The sequence below is a fragment of the Puma concolor genome, chromosome D2 (genome assembly GCF_028749965.1).
Source record: "Puma concolor isolate L17-30 chromosome D2, mPumCon1.1.hap2, whole genome shotgun sequence".
Lineage (NCBI taxonomy): Eukaryota > Metazoa > Chordata > Mammalia > Carnivora > Felidae > Puma > Puma concolor.
Window position 1 is genome coordinate 53932283 of NC_141677.1, and position 16189 is coordinate 53948471.

At 41.3% G+C, this 16189-nt stretch overlaps 1 long non-coding RNA gene across 2 annotated transcripts; it reads right to left on the reverse strand.

Moving 5' to 3' along the window:
• Positions 1-7071: 7071 nt before the first annotated feature.
• LOC112854468 (uncharacterized) lies at positions 7072-10858 on the reverse strand. Of its 2 annotated transcripts, none has more exons than XR_015241735.1 (3): positions 10603-10858; positions 10336-10499; positions 7072-8543 (listed from the first exon to the last, which is right to left on the reverse strand). It is a non-coding gene; the product is annotated as an uncharacterized LOC112854468 (long non-coding RNA). The 2 variants fall into 2 exon arrangements; XR_015241736.1 differs by having other exon boundaries at positions 8265-8543; positions 10342-10499; positions 10603-10857.
• Positions 10859-16189: the final 5331 nt, after the last annotated feature.

The window sequence follows — 16189 nt, forward strand, 5'->3', positions numbered from 1 at the left end:
TGGGGGAAGGGCAGAGAGAGAGGGAGACACAGAATCGGAAGCAGGCTCCAGGCTCTGAGCCATCAGCCCAGAGCTGGACGCGGGGCTCGAACTCACGGACTGCGAGATCGTGACCTGAGCTGAAGTCGGACGCTTAACTGACTGAGCCACCCAGGCACCCCTTCCTTTAATGTTTTTAAAGCAAATTTGGTTGAGTAGCTCCTATACTCTTTATGTACTGGAGATAAAATGTAAAAGAATAAAACAAGTATGATTTCTGCCCTCAAATAATAAAAAAAATATGTAATTATAAACAATATAAATACAATAAAGGAAATACAGGGAACAATGAGAACATGTAAATGAGGGACCAGATCTGGCTGGGGAGGTTTCTCTGAGGAGCTGAGGTCTGAGCTAAGATTAGAAGGATGAACAGGTGGGGCACCTGGGTGGCTCAGGTGGTTGAACGTCCGACTCGATTTCGTCTCAGGTCTTGATCTCATGGTTGTGTGGCTGAGCCCTGAGTCCAGCTCTGCACTGAGCTGAGTGTGGAGCCTGCTTAAAGATTCTCTCTCTCTTTTTCTCTGCCCCTCTCCCCGTTTGTGTGCTCTCTTTCTCTTTCCAAAATAAAAACAATAATAATAAAAAAGAAGGATGAACAGGAGTTTTATTAGGCAAAAGTGGTAGATGGAATGAGAAGAAACAGCATGTGTAAAGGCTGTAGAGAGCGGAGCACTTTTGAGGAACTGAAAGTAGTCCCCTGTGACAGAAATACTGAACACAAAATTAGGCTGGAGAGGTAAATGGGCCAGATGATGGAGGGCCCTGTGGTTAGTTTATATTAAGGATTTGGATGTTTGTCTTAAGAACAATGGAAAGTCATTGAAGGTTTTAAACCTTTAGCAATGACCTGGACAGATTTGAGTTTTAAAACCCAAATGCCATTCTATTCATATGACCTAGAATGGATTGGAGTTGTGAGGCTACAGTTGATGTGGGGAGGCTGGTTAGGATACCAGATAGTAGATGGTGGACAAGGTGAGGACTGATGATAGCTTGGATTCAGGGGGTGGCAGTGGAGATGGAGGAAAGTTTGGGATTTGAATACTATTTAGAAGGTAAGATCAATGAGACCTAGTGATGGATTAGACACAGAGGTTGACAGTTGGGAGAGTTCAAAGAGGACCCCTAGATTCTGGCTTGCAGAATTGGATGGCTGGTTGGGTGTTGGATGGCATTTACTGAGAAAGGAGACATAGAGGAGTCCTGAGTTGGGTGGGGGCACTATGAGTTTCCACTGATCATGTTGACTGTGAAGAGCCTTGAGACACCCATGAGAGTATGTTACATAGCAGGTATAAGTAGAGGTCTGTAACACAGACAAGAGGTCAGGGCTGGAGATATCTAGTATATAGATGATGGATGAAGTTATATGTCATGGATCATTTAAGGAGAGAGGAGAGGGTGAAAAAAGGAAGCTTAGGACCAAGTTGATACAAAGATGAAGCTTATAAGAAGCTTGGTAGAGGTGAAGAGCTATACATATATGTGTGTAATATATATGTGTGTGATTATAGTGTAGACAGAAAAGGACTTATATCCTACCAATGCCATTAATGATGCATCCAGAAGAGGGAAATACTCTACGAGCTAAAGGGATCAGAGACTATTTCATGGAGAAGCATTTAAGAACATCTTTGTTGGATAGCTAGCATACAGTGAGGTGGATGAGGGGTGGAATGGGCTTCCAGGTTGAGAGAATGACTTGACAAAAGGTTTGAAGCCTGAAAATCAAGACACATTGGGAGAACTTCAGGATTTTCAGTTTATCTAAAGATGGGGTATAAATAGGGGAATCATGAAAAGGTGAGCTGGAGCCAGACTGAGGAGAGCCGTAAATGCCAGGCTGAGATACTTTACCTGTAGGAGTGGGAACCTAGCTAAGATTTGTGTGTGTGTAGAGGAGAAGGCTACGTAATGAAGCAGTGATTGAAGAAGAATCTTCTGGTTTCCCATGTGAGGTGCACTGGAGAGTATTGATACTAGAGGCAGGAAGACCTAGTAGGAGGCTGGGGTGATGTAGACCAGTTTTCTCAGTGAGGCTCTTGGCCTCTGCTCTCCATTTACCATGGTTTGCATGGGGGTTGGTTTGCCATTGCACTTTCTCTGACCTGAATCCACTAGATCTAACAGCCCCAGAGCCCACCATCATTTGCCACCATCTCTACAATGATCATGTCATGAAGACATGCTGTCCCTTTGGGTGACAAAGCAGACTCCAAATTGATATCCTGGTCACACTAATATAACAATATAACAAATCTCCTTTTCACATTCCATGTTGATGGAACATTATAACATTTGTACAGGTTTGCTGGCATGATTTGACTCACGTTGTTTCTACATTGTGCAATAATAGGTTATTACCAGCTCCCAGAATGAGGGAAGGGACCATGTTTTGTCTTGTCTACCACTTTTTCTATTGCTAGGTAACAAATTACCCCAAAACTTCCTGGCTTAAAGCAACAATAGGTATTTATTATCTTACAGATTCTGTGATCAGGAATTTGGGAGCAGCTTGACTAGGTGGCTGTGGCTTGGGATCTCTTATGAAGTTGCAGTCAAAATGTTTCTGCGGTTGCAGTCATCTAAAGGCTTTACTGAAACTGGAGGATCCCCTTCCAGGTTGGTTCCCTTACATGGCTGATGGTGGAAGGCTTCAGTTCCTCACCACATGGACCTTTCCATAGGGCCGCTCCAGTGTCCTCATGACTTGGTGGCTGGTTTTCCCAAGAATGAGTGATCCAAGAGAGATCAAGGAGGAAGCCACATTGCCTTTTATGACCTAGTCTCAGAAGTCATAGTGTAACATTTTGTTTGTTAAAATCAAGTCACTAAATTTGGCCCATATTCAAGGGAAGAGGCCCACATTCATAGCTCTATCATTTGAGGAGATAATTGTAAAACAATTTGTAGGTATAATTTGAAATCACTACAACCACTATTAACTTCAGCACCTAGTACAGTGTGTCTGGGTGGGGGGGGGGGGGTTGCTTAGTAAAGATTTGTGAAAAGAATGATTATTCTCTCTTCCAAACTTGAATTTACTAGCCCTGAGAAATAGTGCCACTAAGGCAAGCACCCACACTATGGAATGGCCATTTGAGGCTTCACTCAAGTTAACTGTAGTCTGCGGTGTCCCGCCAACAAGTGGTTGGGCCATTTTGGGAAGTTGCCTGGCCATTCACACAATGTATGAGCTGCTGGGATTCTCTGTCCTTCTGTGTCTCTGTCTCCTCATTTCTATGTCCATCTCCAATATCTCTATCTCCCCTTTTGCCTTCCCCAGCCTCCTACTTCTCCATCTCTCATCTCCACCTCCATCTCTCATCTCCATCTCTCATCTCTCATCTCCATTTCTCATCTCCACCTCCAACTCTCATCTCCATCTCCGCCTCTCATCTTGGTCTCCATCTCTCATCTCTCCTTTCACATTCATCTTCATCCCCATCCTTCTTCTTCATCCCTAGCTCTCATCTCTCCTCTCTCCTCTCCATCACCATCTTTCATCTTCAACCCATCTCTCATCTCTGTTTCATCTTCATCTCTTATTTCCATTTTCATCATAGAAGATAGATACTCTAACTTAATCCTCTCCCACTGAATCCTGGAGAGATGGATCCAATTACCCAGCGGATATATTTGGAGATTCACAAGGCTGTCTAAATTTATAAGTCCCAAAGTGAATTTATCTTTTCCTCAAAGCTGCACATTCTCCTAAATGTCTTGACTCAGAGATGGGCTCCATCAACCACCTGGCTCCTCCAGCCACTTTGGATATTATCCTGAAGGCTTGCTCCAGTTTACTAGCTCCTACCCACTATCAGTCACCAGCTCTACTTTTTCTCTAGCTATCACATGGTTCTCTCCTCTTTTTTTTTTCTGCCATCACTAGCTTTGTATAGTTTGCATCTCTTTTAGCTTGAGTTATTATGACTAATAATGACAACAAGCATTTATTGAGTGTCTACCATGTGCCCTGCCCTTACATAAGATATCTTCTGGTCCTAGTCCTCTTCAATCTGTCCTGATTCCAGAAAGACCTCTATAAACACAAATGTAGTAATTATAAATGTTTAGTCTCCCCAGTTCAGCTGATGAAGAAAAAATATAACTTTTTTCTATAATTCAATTTAATGATTATTTTAAACTTCCATTTTGTTGGCAGAAAATATAGTCTCAAATAATTCTGAGTAAATAACGAATTCCTGCACTGTGCTTTTACATTTAATATTTCTTAATATTATAATTCTTAATACTACTACTAATAATATCGAGACCATCATCATTTTTTACTGGCAATAGAGTATTCCAGTATATGAATATACCAAAACATTTAGCCAGTTTCCTATTTATGGACCTTTAGATCATTTGTAGTCTTTCGCTATCACAAGATTTGCATCAATGTATCAGTATGACTGAGGGTAAAATTCCTGAAATGGAAAAAAGGGTATGTACACTGTAAATTTTGATAGCTATTGCTGAGTTGCCCTTTAAAGAGCTTGTACCAATTTATACTCTCACAAATAGCATATGAAAATGCTGTTTCCCTTTATCCACATCAACAGTAGGTATTATGAAACTTTTAAATACTTGCCTTACTTTGTCTTAATTATATTTCTTTAATTATAAGTGAGGGTATTTTTTCATTATATACTTTAAGAATTGTTTTCATGTTTTTAAAGTTCATTTATTTATTTTGAGAGGGAGTGCCCACGTGCGTGTGAGCTGGGGAGCAGCAGAGAGAGAGAGAGAGAGAGAGAGAGAGAGAGAGAGAGAGAGAGAAGGAGAGAAAGAGAATCCCAAGCAGGCTCTGTGCTGTCAGCACGGAGGGATGTGGGATTTGAACTCATGAACCGAGAGATCATGATGTCAGCTGAAATCAAGAGTTGGATGTTTAACTGACTGAGCCACCCAGGTGCCTGAGATTTTAGATTTTTCTAATAGGTATGTTAAAAAGGTGAAAAGAAACAGATGAATTTAAGTGAATTGTGTGTGTGTATGTATATGTATATATATGTATGTGTATATGTGTGTATATATATATATATATATACATGTATATATATGTATGTATATATATGTATGTATATATATGTATATATATGTATGTGTATATGTGTGTGTATATATATATATATACACACACATATACACATACATATATATACATATACACACACAATTATACATATATGTATGTATGTACATATATTTTATTAAGTTTATTTATTTTGAGAAGAAGAGAGAATGAAAGTGGGAAAGGGCAGAGAGAGAGAGAGAGAGAGAGAGAGAGAGAGAGAGAGAGAGAGAATCCCAGCAGGCGCTGCACCACCAGCACAGAGCCCGACGTGGGGCTTGAACACACAAATTGTGAGATCATAACCTGAGTCAAAGTCAGATGCTTAACCCACTGAGTTACCCAGGGGCCCCTAAGTGAATAAAATATTTTTAATCCAACATATTCAAAATAGTGTCATTTTAATATATAATTGATGTAAAATTATTAATGAGACATTTTACATTCTCTTTTTGCCCTAAATCTTCTAAATCTAGTGTGTATTTTACTCTTATAAAACATCTCAATTTAACCAGCCACATTTCAAGCACTCAGTAGCCACATGTGGCTGGAGGCTACTGTGTTAGCACAGAGAAGTAGCTGTAAAGAAACTTCTCAGTGCATAGAAGCTACAGCTAACACCTAAATAACTTAAACTTGAGCATGACAACCTGCCTAGTTTTTTTTTTTTTTTTTTTAATTTTTTATTTATTTTTGGGACAGAGAGAGACAGAGCATGAACGGGGGAGGGGCAGAGAGAGAGGGAGACACAGAATCGGAAACAGGCTCCAGGCTCTGAGCCATCAGCCCAGAGCCCGACGCGGGGCTCGAACTCACGGACCGCGAGATCGTGACCTGGCTGAAGTCGGACGCTTAACCGACTGCGCCACCCAGGCGCCCCCAACCTGCCTAGTTTTTTGAGGCCAAGTTCAGTGCCGTTTAGAGAGGAGGTACTCAAAGTTTATTTTTCTAATTGAGTTATTTTTATTTTTTCAATTGAATGTTCATACTTGTTTTATGTAGATATGGTCAAAATACCTCATTGTAGCAATGAATCATTTTGTTCGTCATGAAACAAAACACAATTCATACATTTTACTTTGTTTCTCAGAAATGAGAGATGTTTTAAGAATGTGTTTTCATAAGATTTGCCAAAAGTTTTCATCACACAATAGCTTTTTTTTTTCCCTCTTCCTTTTGGACAATTATTGAATTGATGAAGCTTTTAAGATAGGTAGGAACAGATGTGTTGACTCAATTTGGGAGGCAAAAACATTTTTACTTGAAGAGAAACCCTCAGGGAAATGGCAGTCTCTTAGGGGTGTTTAAAATCCAGTTTTAGGAAGTCCTGAGTCTTGAGCAGATGTTGTGATGGAGTTAAGAGCCAACAGAGCTTGACCCCACTCTCACAGTCCTCCAAATACTACAATGCAGTACTAGGACCAGACTCCTTAACTGGACATTTCTTAAGGGGACTGACATTTTAACTAGTGCCCCGAAGTTGCCCTTCCAATTGGTCCTTTTAGGGAAATGTTAATCCCCTTTACTTCTCTTTAATTTTAGTGCTCCAGAATCTGCTTAGGGAAGGAAAGAGAAATGCTCTGCAAAGTTATGCAGGTACTTTACAATATGGTGTGAGGAAGAAATTATTTTCATTAAAATATTAATGTTCAATTCAAACATGGGGGCCCTAACACAATTGAAATGGACTTGGAGAATAGCAACTGGAGAAGCTCTGTCTGCCACCTCATTCAATTGAATCCAATCCATTCTTCTTTCAGATTTGGAAAACAGACTTAGAGAGGCAGAGACACCTGCTTAAATCACATAGCTATCCGTTCAGAGGTCTGGATTTCAAGTTTTCTAGTTCTCTGTAGTATGAATTATAGCATTAAATAACATTTACTGAGTACTTACTAAGTGCTAGCCTCTGGGCTAAGTGATTTCCATAGACGTCAATGATTTACAAAATCTTTGCAATATAAGGCATTTCAAATTTAGTTATTTTTCTTTTTAAGAAAAATATTTGTTTATTTGAGAGAGAGAGAGCAAGGGAGGAGCAGAGAGAGAGGGAGACAGAGGATTCAAAGCGGGCTCCGCACTGATAGCAGAGAGCCATATGCGGGGCTGGAACTCATGAGATCATGAGTGAGATCATGTGAGATCATGACCTGAACTGAAGTCCGGTCCTTAACAGGCTGAGCCACCCAGGCAACCCTGAAATATTTCAAAAAAAAAAAAAAAAAAAAAAAAAAGCTTAACTCTTCTCTAACAATTTTTTTCCTGAAACTTCATTTGTTTTCTTAAACAGAAGTTGCTGACGCATAGGTATCCAGAATCTTAATCTGCAAAGGATGCTTAGGTATACTCCACTGGGCTGTGTTTTGATGGCTAAATAAACAATAACTTATTCACAACTCAAGCCCAATCTATTTCTATTAAGGTTGCAGAGTGGTATGGAAAGCACAGCTTTTGCCTTTTTTCCTTCCTTAGTTTTGTTCACTAATGACTTCTTCCTTCTTTTCCTTCCTTTTTACCTTCTCTCCCTCCCTCCTTCTCTCTCCTCCAACCCCAGTCTTCTTCTGTCCTTCCTTCCTTCCTTTCTTCCCTCCTTCCTTCCTTCCTTCCTTCCTTCCTTCCTTCCTTCCTTCCTTCCTTCCTTCCTTCCTTCCATTCTATTATAGGAAGTGAGGTGCTAAGGACATTTTCTGTCAAGATTCTAAACTTTTTTTATTTGTCTTGCCCACATATAGAATGTTGGACATGTAAGTGTCTTAGGCATCATTTGAAGAGAAGTAGAGGCCCAGAGAGGTAGAGGATTTTCTCTGAGGTCAACTAAATGAAACTGTACTGAGGTCAAAATGCTACTACTAGCAGGAATCCACTCAGCCCCAAGTGGAAAGTCATCAGAATAGCAAAAGCAATGTCTGGTTGGCCCTGAAGTGTCAATCCTTTTTTTTAAGAACTTGATTCAATCTCAAACCAGCTAATTCCCTAGCTTCACCTGAAGGAGGGCCAGGATCCCTTGTCACGAGCCTCAGAATCAAAAGCAAATCTCTAATCATACTCAGTGCTTCAAAACCCATCAGTTGAGGGCCAGGTAGCCAGTGGGGTTTATGCAGAGTAGGTTCTCAGAAACATTGGGGTCAGGGCTTGGAAATAGACACAAGAGGAAAAAATGACTTTTATTAACCTGTGCCTGAAAGATTTAAAGCATCACTTGATTGTGGAATAAAACCAACACATTAAGAAGCCCTAATGAAAGAAAACTTGAAACTGGTTTTACATGTTGGAAGCCCAGTTTTTCAGATCCATTGTGATATTCTCAGCAGCAGGACATTCACTTTCCCATCCCAATGACTGCAGCAAAGGAATCTCCAAAGTCTATTTCTGGGCCTTAGTTTCTTTTGTAAAACAAGAGGATTTGTCCATATGGCCAGTGTATCTATATGTACAACCATGTGACTCTATAATCATATCAAAATAATAAAATGACATGTGGTTCGTTAAATTTTTTTATCATTCTGATTTTTCCCCCCTCCCAGTTTGTGGCTTGGCTGAACTGGCTGAACTGAGGGGAATACCTTTAATGCTCCAGATTACTTGTAGAGATTTTTATCTCACAATATTCCCCAAAGAATGTTAGGGCTGCTTCATTTCTCTGAGAGCCTTGCCTAGTAAACAATGTACAAACAAAACACTATTAGAGGTTCAGCAGTGTTTTCTGGAATAATCCCCAGTATGCTCACGATAAAGCCAAACTTCTTTACATGGCCTGCAAGGCCCTTGCCTGATCTGGCTCCTCTGTGCTTTCCAGGATTATATCAGACTCTCTCTCTCCTTATTTAATTTATTCTGGACATATGGCCTTCCTTTAGCTTCTGAAGGCACCATGCTGTTTGCCAACTCAAGGCCTTGATATGGCCTGTTTTCTCTGCCGAAACTGTCTTCCCTCCCTCTTGGTCTGCTTGAATGATTCAGGCCTAAATATCACATCATCAGGGAAGTGATCACCTCATCCAAAACCGAAATCAGGCCACCCTGTCCTTTCTCGTCAAAGCACTCAAGAAAATTTGTGATTTACACATATTTCTATGTTTACTTTATTCATCTTCCTAACTAGTCTTCGAGGGAAGGGGCTGTTTCTTTCTGTGTTTGCTATTGTATTTCCTAGCACATAGTAGGTGCTCTTTGGGGACTATTGTGAGATAAAAATCTCTACAGTATTTGCGATATTAGTAAAGGAGTAAATGTATTCACAGAAAATTCCCAGCACAGTCAGCCCTTATTGGTTGTTTAGATAGGACATGATTCTTGAGAACCCTTAGTGAAACCATGACTGACCTTGTTTTGGCATTGTGGAAATAGTTATTGGTCCTTCCATAATCTGACAACTCTTCCAATGTGTGTTTATTCAGACTGATTCAACCTCTTTAATGACTCAGTGGGAACACCATTAAGCCAGTTAATGCAAACTCAATTCCCTCAATTCGAGTTCTTGGTCAACTGCAGGGATGTTCTGGCCAAGAAGATACCTGAGATTTCGAGTTTGAACTAAAGTACTCTTAAGAGAAAAAAATCAAGTGAATCTCCAGTGATTGACACTGTCTATGAATAAAAGTGAGAATTAAGTCATATGTGGAAATACTACATAGTCACCTGACTGCAGTCAGTTTTATTTAGCTGTTGCTGGAGCCCCATGGAGAAGGGTTTATTTGTTAAGAATGGAATAGTTCTTTTAAAATTCTGTAGCAATCATCTCTCTCTCTCTCTCTCTCTCTCTCTTTTTTTCTCCAGTCCATGGAAAGTGTTATCTCAGGCGGCTTTGTGCAGGAAGTTGGGTTTATCACTTCCTCACAGTTGCACTTTGTCTAGGACTTAACTACATGCTATCAGATTACATCAAAATGTAGGCCTTTGTGTGTTTAACTCATCAAAGGAGTGGACCCTCAGGACTTGATATCACTTCACTGCATATGCAGCCATGTAGCAAAACAAAGCCTATCTAAACAGGACAGAACTATTTCTGTTGCGAGGCGACTCTGCTAGCTCGAGCTTGCAGAAATGGTCGGGTTTCAGGTGTCTGTAGTGTTTCACTTCTTGTTTTTATATTTATCTCGTTTTAGAATTGCAGTCATTTGCCTGGTTGTGTGCAAGGAAGGAAACCCAAAATATTACCTACAAGGGAGGAGACAAGATTGCTCCAATCCCCAGTGTCAGTTGGAGGGAGCACTAACCTTTACCTCATCATCTTGATTTTCACTTGAAAGCTGAAGTTGCTGCGGTCAGAGTCTGGGCTCCAGGGATGGCCACACAGGGGGTTTGAATCCTGGCTCCTCTGTTTCCTGCTTGTGCGTCCCGGGGCAAGTTATTTCACCTCCTTGGGCTTCCGTTTCTCTGTCTGAAAAATGGAAAAATTACAGCACCTGCCTAATAGCCTTATGATATGGAATAAATGATAGGGATGAAATAGTGTGTGAAAAGTGCATATGGAATGTGCTCACCACAGGAGGCATATCAGTCTTGTGAAGCCGGAGGGGTCCTGCACGCCACACCCTGCAGAGTGAGTGGCAAGGCCGGCACAGTCCCGGGCTGGCTCAAGTTTCTCAGGCTGCACTTCCACCTTTGGGGCCTCGTTGCTAGTTTCTTCTCTGCGGAGTTCCCTCTTCTCTGCGGTGGGCTGGCTGCCAGATGCCGCCTCTATTGGCAGCCACAGGAAGCCGATGCAACTGTGAAGTAATACTTCTGCCCCGGGGCTGGCCCCGCCCTGTTGACCAAGGGTTTTAGATCTGCTCAGCCAACTCCTTTTAATATCTTGCCTAAAAAGGACTTCTCACCCTGCTCTGCTGCGCTGGGCGATGGCTGCCTGCCCTAGAGGGCTCAGACAAACAGCTTTCGGGGGATAGAAATGGGGAAGGGAACTTCTTCCTCCCAGACGAATGTTTTGGGAGTTGGGGGTACCATCTTGCAGCAACTGTCTGATATGATGATCATTTACCAAAATCATATGTGAAAGGAAGAGGGATAGGCTTGATTTTATAAAATCCTTCCAAGCCAGTGGAGTATAATGAGGTGCTCTGAAAAAAAAAAAAAAATTATTTGCATCATGGCAGTATGCAAATTTTCACAGACCTATGACTGGAAAGAAATTAAATTACACCTAAAAAACTTTATAATTTAAGAAGGTAAATGTTTTTTCTTTTCCTTTTTGAAAGTCTGAAACCATTCTAAATAGGAAATTGAAACAAGCATAATGCTTTATTACTTTTTTATACTCTGGTTATTCACTGATGGCTCCCTACCTTGATGGTTTCCTCCCTTCCGGCTTCTGAGGTGGCAGATGCCCTGTGAGCCACACTCCACCTCAGCTGTTCAGATCACTTCAGAGCCACAAACACCTTCCATTCAGTGCCAGCTGGCTTTGGCTTGGTGTCAGAGGTTCTCATCCACTGGATTTTGCCTCTCTGCCTGGCCCCATGGGGTGAGCTCTTTGGCTATCTCTTTAGCTCTTGTCCTTGGATGCTGTCTCTTGGAGCTCCCGTTCGTGACCAGAGGGCCAGTCTCATGTCACCCTCAAGCTCTGCACAAGAGACAGATTCCCAGGCTGGAATCTAGCACCTTGGGCTCTGGGAAGACTTGAGACATTTGGCTACAACTCTCTTGGAACAGTAGTGAATGCTAGTGGAAAACCAGGTCTTTCTTTTGATTGATTTGATTAAAATACATTTTTTTCTAATTGCAAAAGCAATACATGCATACACACATGCGTGCACACACACACACACACACACACACACACACACACACACACACAAGCTCCTAAACACAGAAATATGTAAAATTTAAAATTGAAGGGCTTCATATTAACCTCCTAGTGATAATTCTTTGTTATATACTGTCTCAGATTTATTTCAGTGCATATAAAAGCATTCTTTACTTCACACACAAAAAAATGAGAATGGGATGCATACCTACTCTTCTGTAATTTGTGTGTTTTCCTTAACAGTATATCTTGAATAGATTGAAATACCAGCATACACAAATTTACTCCATTATTTTGTATGACTGTGGCTATTCCACAGTAGAATGGACTATAAATTATTTACTCGATTCCTTACTCATGGACCTTGCACTATTTAAGATTTTTTTCTTTGGCTTAACAAGCAGTGCAATACTGAACATCCTTGTACAAACATCTTTGAGTGCATGTGTGAGTATTTCTGTAGAATTGTTGGGTTGAAGGGGATGCACATTTCAAATTTTAATTAACTATGTTAAATTGTGTATCGGTGTACCAGTTTGCGATCTGCTAAGAAATCCGAGAAGCCCTGTTTCCTCAAATACTTACCAACTCTAGTATTACTAAATTTTGTAAGTCTACTGGGCAAAAAACTTGTTCATTGGTGTTGCTTTTATTATTAGCAATGTTGGACATCTTTTAGAATGTTTTTTTGACTATCCATATTTCCTCTTATGAGAGTTTTCTGTTTGTATCCTTTATCCAATTTTCTGTTGAGTTGTCTTTTTCTTTTTTTAATGTTTGTTTATTTTTGAGACGGAGACAGAGCACGAGTGGGGGAGGGGCAGAGAGAGAGGGAGACACAGAATCTGAAACAGGCTCCAGGTTCTGAGCTGTCAGCACAGAGCCCGATGGTGGGGCTCGAACCCACGAACCGTGAGATCATGACCTGAGCGGAAGTCAGATGTTCAACCGACTGAGCCACCCAGGTGACCCAATGAGTTGTCTTTTTCTTATTGATCTGTGCAGCAGTTAGGATGTTTTCAGAATGCTTACTAAAAGATGACTTGTATTTATTGTTTATTATTCTAGAATATGATATCTAAAGATAAGGTATTCCTGGGGCGCCTGGGTGGCGCAGTCGGTTAAGCGTCCGACTTCAGCCAGGTCACGATCTCGCGGTCCGTGGGTTCGAGCCCCGCGTCAGGCTCTGGGCTGATGGCTCAGAGCCTGGAGCCTGTTTCATATTCTGTGTCTCCCTCTCTCTCTGCCCCTCCCCCATTCATGCTCTGTCTCTCTCTGTCCCAAAAATATATAAAAAAAAAGTTGAAAAAAAAAATAAAAAAAAAAAAAGATAAGGTATTCCCGAGTTGGGCAGTGGCTTAGCAGTCTTGGGTGCAGATACTTTTGCTGCTATGTTTTACTCGGCTTGTGCTTTTGTGGTTTCAAAATGGCTGCCATACTTCTGGTCATCACATTATAGACAGCTACCTCCACAGGTCCAAAAAAGGCTCTCCTATCCCCAATTCTCAAGCTTCGTTTTTGATCATTAAGGAAAACTTCCAACTAGCTTGCCTGCAGATATCTGCCCCTACCCAGGTCCCACTGGCCGGGATTGAGTCGCATGCCCCTTTTCAGGCTATGATACCCATGCATCTGTCATTAAAAAGAATATATTTATTTATTTTGAGAGAGAGAGAAAGTGTGTGCATGCAAGTGGAGGAAGGGCAGAGAGGGGAACAGAGAGAGAATCCCAAGCAGGTTCTGCACCAGCAGGGCAGAGCCCAGTGGGCTCGAATTCACCACCTGTGAGATCATGACCTGACTGGAAGTCAGACGCTTAATGACTGAGCCCCCCTGGTGCCCCAACATCTGCCATTTTTAATGAGATTAGTCTCCTTGCCGTCTCCTGAATTAGTTGAATCAGGCAGATGCAATTTGATTATAGCGCAACAATTTGAATGTAGGCACAAATTCTGAATACCTAAATACCTGAGTGCTCAATACCTGAAATACAAGATTATCTTTGGCTTTGAATGGTGAATCTTTAAAGGATCAGTGTATGACTTGAGCATGGGCAGACCAGCTCCATAATATCTGGCCACTCTCAGTAAGTCATAATATCCTGCTTAAACCCCCAAAGCAGAATAGTGCATGGCTTTCTCCTCTGGGCAGCAAGAAGTGGTTGGACTTCACCTGGTCTGTGAAGCCACTGTTAGGCCAGTTGGGATCTTCTGGCAGAATTTCTGGACCTCTCCAGAGGGGATGAGGGGCCCACAGGTGGCTATAACAATACCTACCCTTTTAAATGGGTGCTGAGTTCTGACTGAAGGGATGGGAAGCTACAACCTCCTTCACTACTTTTGGAGTAGGGACCTCCCTCTTCTCCCTACTGGGCAGAGAGACAATGGGAAGTAGTAGTTATAGCTTATTTTTGCTTTGGTTATTTCTTGTAAGTCAGTGGTCTCAGAGGAAAGAGAAATCTGATCTTAATTACATCTTTGTGACATGAAAATTACCTTCTTTTAAAAATAAATCTTTGGGGCACCTGAGTGGCTCAGTTGGTTAAGCATCTGACTCTTGATTTTGGTTCAGGTCATGATCATACAGTTTGTGGGTTCGAGCCCCACATTGGGCTGTGTGCTGACAGCAGAACCTGCTTGGGATTCTGTCTCTCCTTTCTCTGCCCCTTCCCTGCTTGTGTTCTCCTCCTGTCTCTCAAAATAAACAAACTTAAAAAAATGCTTATTCAGTTTTTAGAGAGAGAGAGAGAGAGAGAGAGAGCGTGCGTGTGCGCATGAGCAGGGGAGAGGCAAAGGGACAGGGTGACAGAGGATCCGAAGTGGGCTCTACACTGACAGCAGCGAGCCTGATGCAGGGCTCAAACTCACGAACCAGGAGATCATGACCTGAGCCTAAGTCGGACCTCAACTGACTGAGCCACTCAGGTGCCCCAAGAAAATTATATTTTAATTGGACTAAGATACGTCCTCTGGTTCACCTTTTCTACTCCCAGAGTCTCAATGGGTACCAAATGGTATGTTCTGGATACCAAAACTCTTGATTTTTATTAAACTGAGGTTATGGACATGGAAGGCTGAGTTCCAGAATCACTTAGCTCATCTTTATCCTTCTGCCTTGATCTGTTCTAATTTCTCAACTTGACAACCCCAAAATGAAAATTCAAACAAAAGTCAGTCCCCTCTTCTTCCCTTTTAATCCTGTTCCCTGTGTCACAATAGTTACTGTGATAGCTGAGTGCTTATTAGGCTAAAAGTATTCACTTTCACTTTTAACCTTAGAGAATCCTACACAGCTATTATTTAAATGTATCCCCATTTTATGTTTTTGCATGCTATTGTACATAGACTGTATGTACAATACATACAGTCTTTTTTTACATAGAATGTAAAAAAATTTCATTTCCAGTTTTTTGTTGCTTGTATATAAAAATATAAGTGGGGGTGCCTGGGTGGCTTAGTTGATTGAGCATCGACTCTTGATTTCAGCTCAAGTCGTGATCCCAGGGTTGCTGGATCAAGCCCCATGTTGGGCTCTGTGCTGAGTGTGAAACCTGCTTAAGATTCTCTCTCTCCCTCTCTCTTTGCCCTCCCCTGCACTCTCTCTCTTTCTCAAATTAAAAAACAAAACAAAAAAATGTTTAGAAATATAATTGATTTTTGTATGTTGACTTTGTGTCCTGTGACCTTGCTATTAGTTTTACTAGATTTTTTTGTAGATTCCTCAGTCTTTTCTACATATGTGATCATGTTGTTTGTGGATACAGATAATTTTACTTCTTCCTTTCCAATCTGGATGGAAAGGCTCCAGGAGTAGTCCTAAAGGCAGCCAGCTTGATGAGCAGTCCTTTGGTTTAGATTTCAGATCTGGTAGTTCATTGATTGGGCTGCCTCAAGCAGTGAAATCACATGTAGTGGTCTTTTCTGACTCTTTGGTTTTATGCATGCTATTTGTTCTTTCTCTTTCCTTTATTTGAGGACTTCCTTCCTTACTTGATAAGTTTAATTTGAAAACTGGTTCACTCAGAGAAAGTACCTTATTTCTAAAGTATTTTTCCTCTGGCTGGTGGTCAAATCTGCCATTCTTGGAGGGTTGACCACCTTCTCTTTTCCATTTCCTTCTTTGGTTCCATAATGAAATAATCATTCCCTGCAGACTCATCAGCCAGTTTGTCCACTGGCTGTTCCCTGATTTTTGCTAAATGACTTTTACCAGCAAGTGGTCTGGTGTCCTTTGCAAATCAAAGTCTGGGACACGCTTTGCCCCTTGTTCCCCAGATTTTAAATGCCCTTTATCAAGCAGCTTCTCATGCTGGGAAAACCACAGTTGGT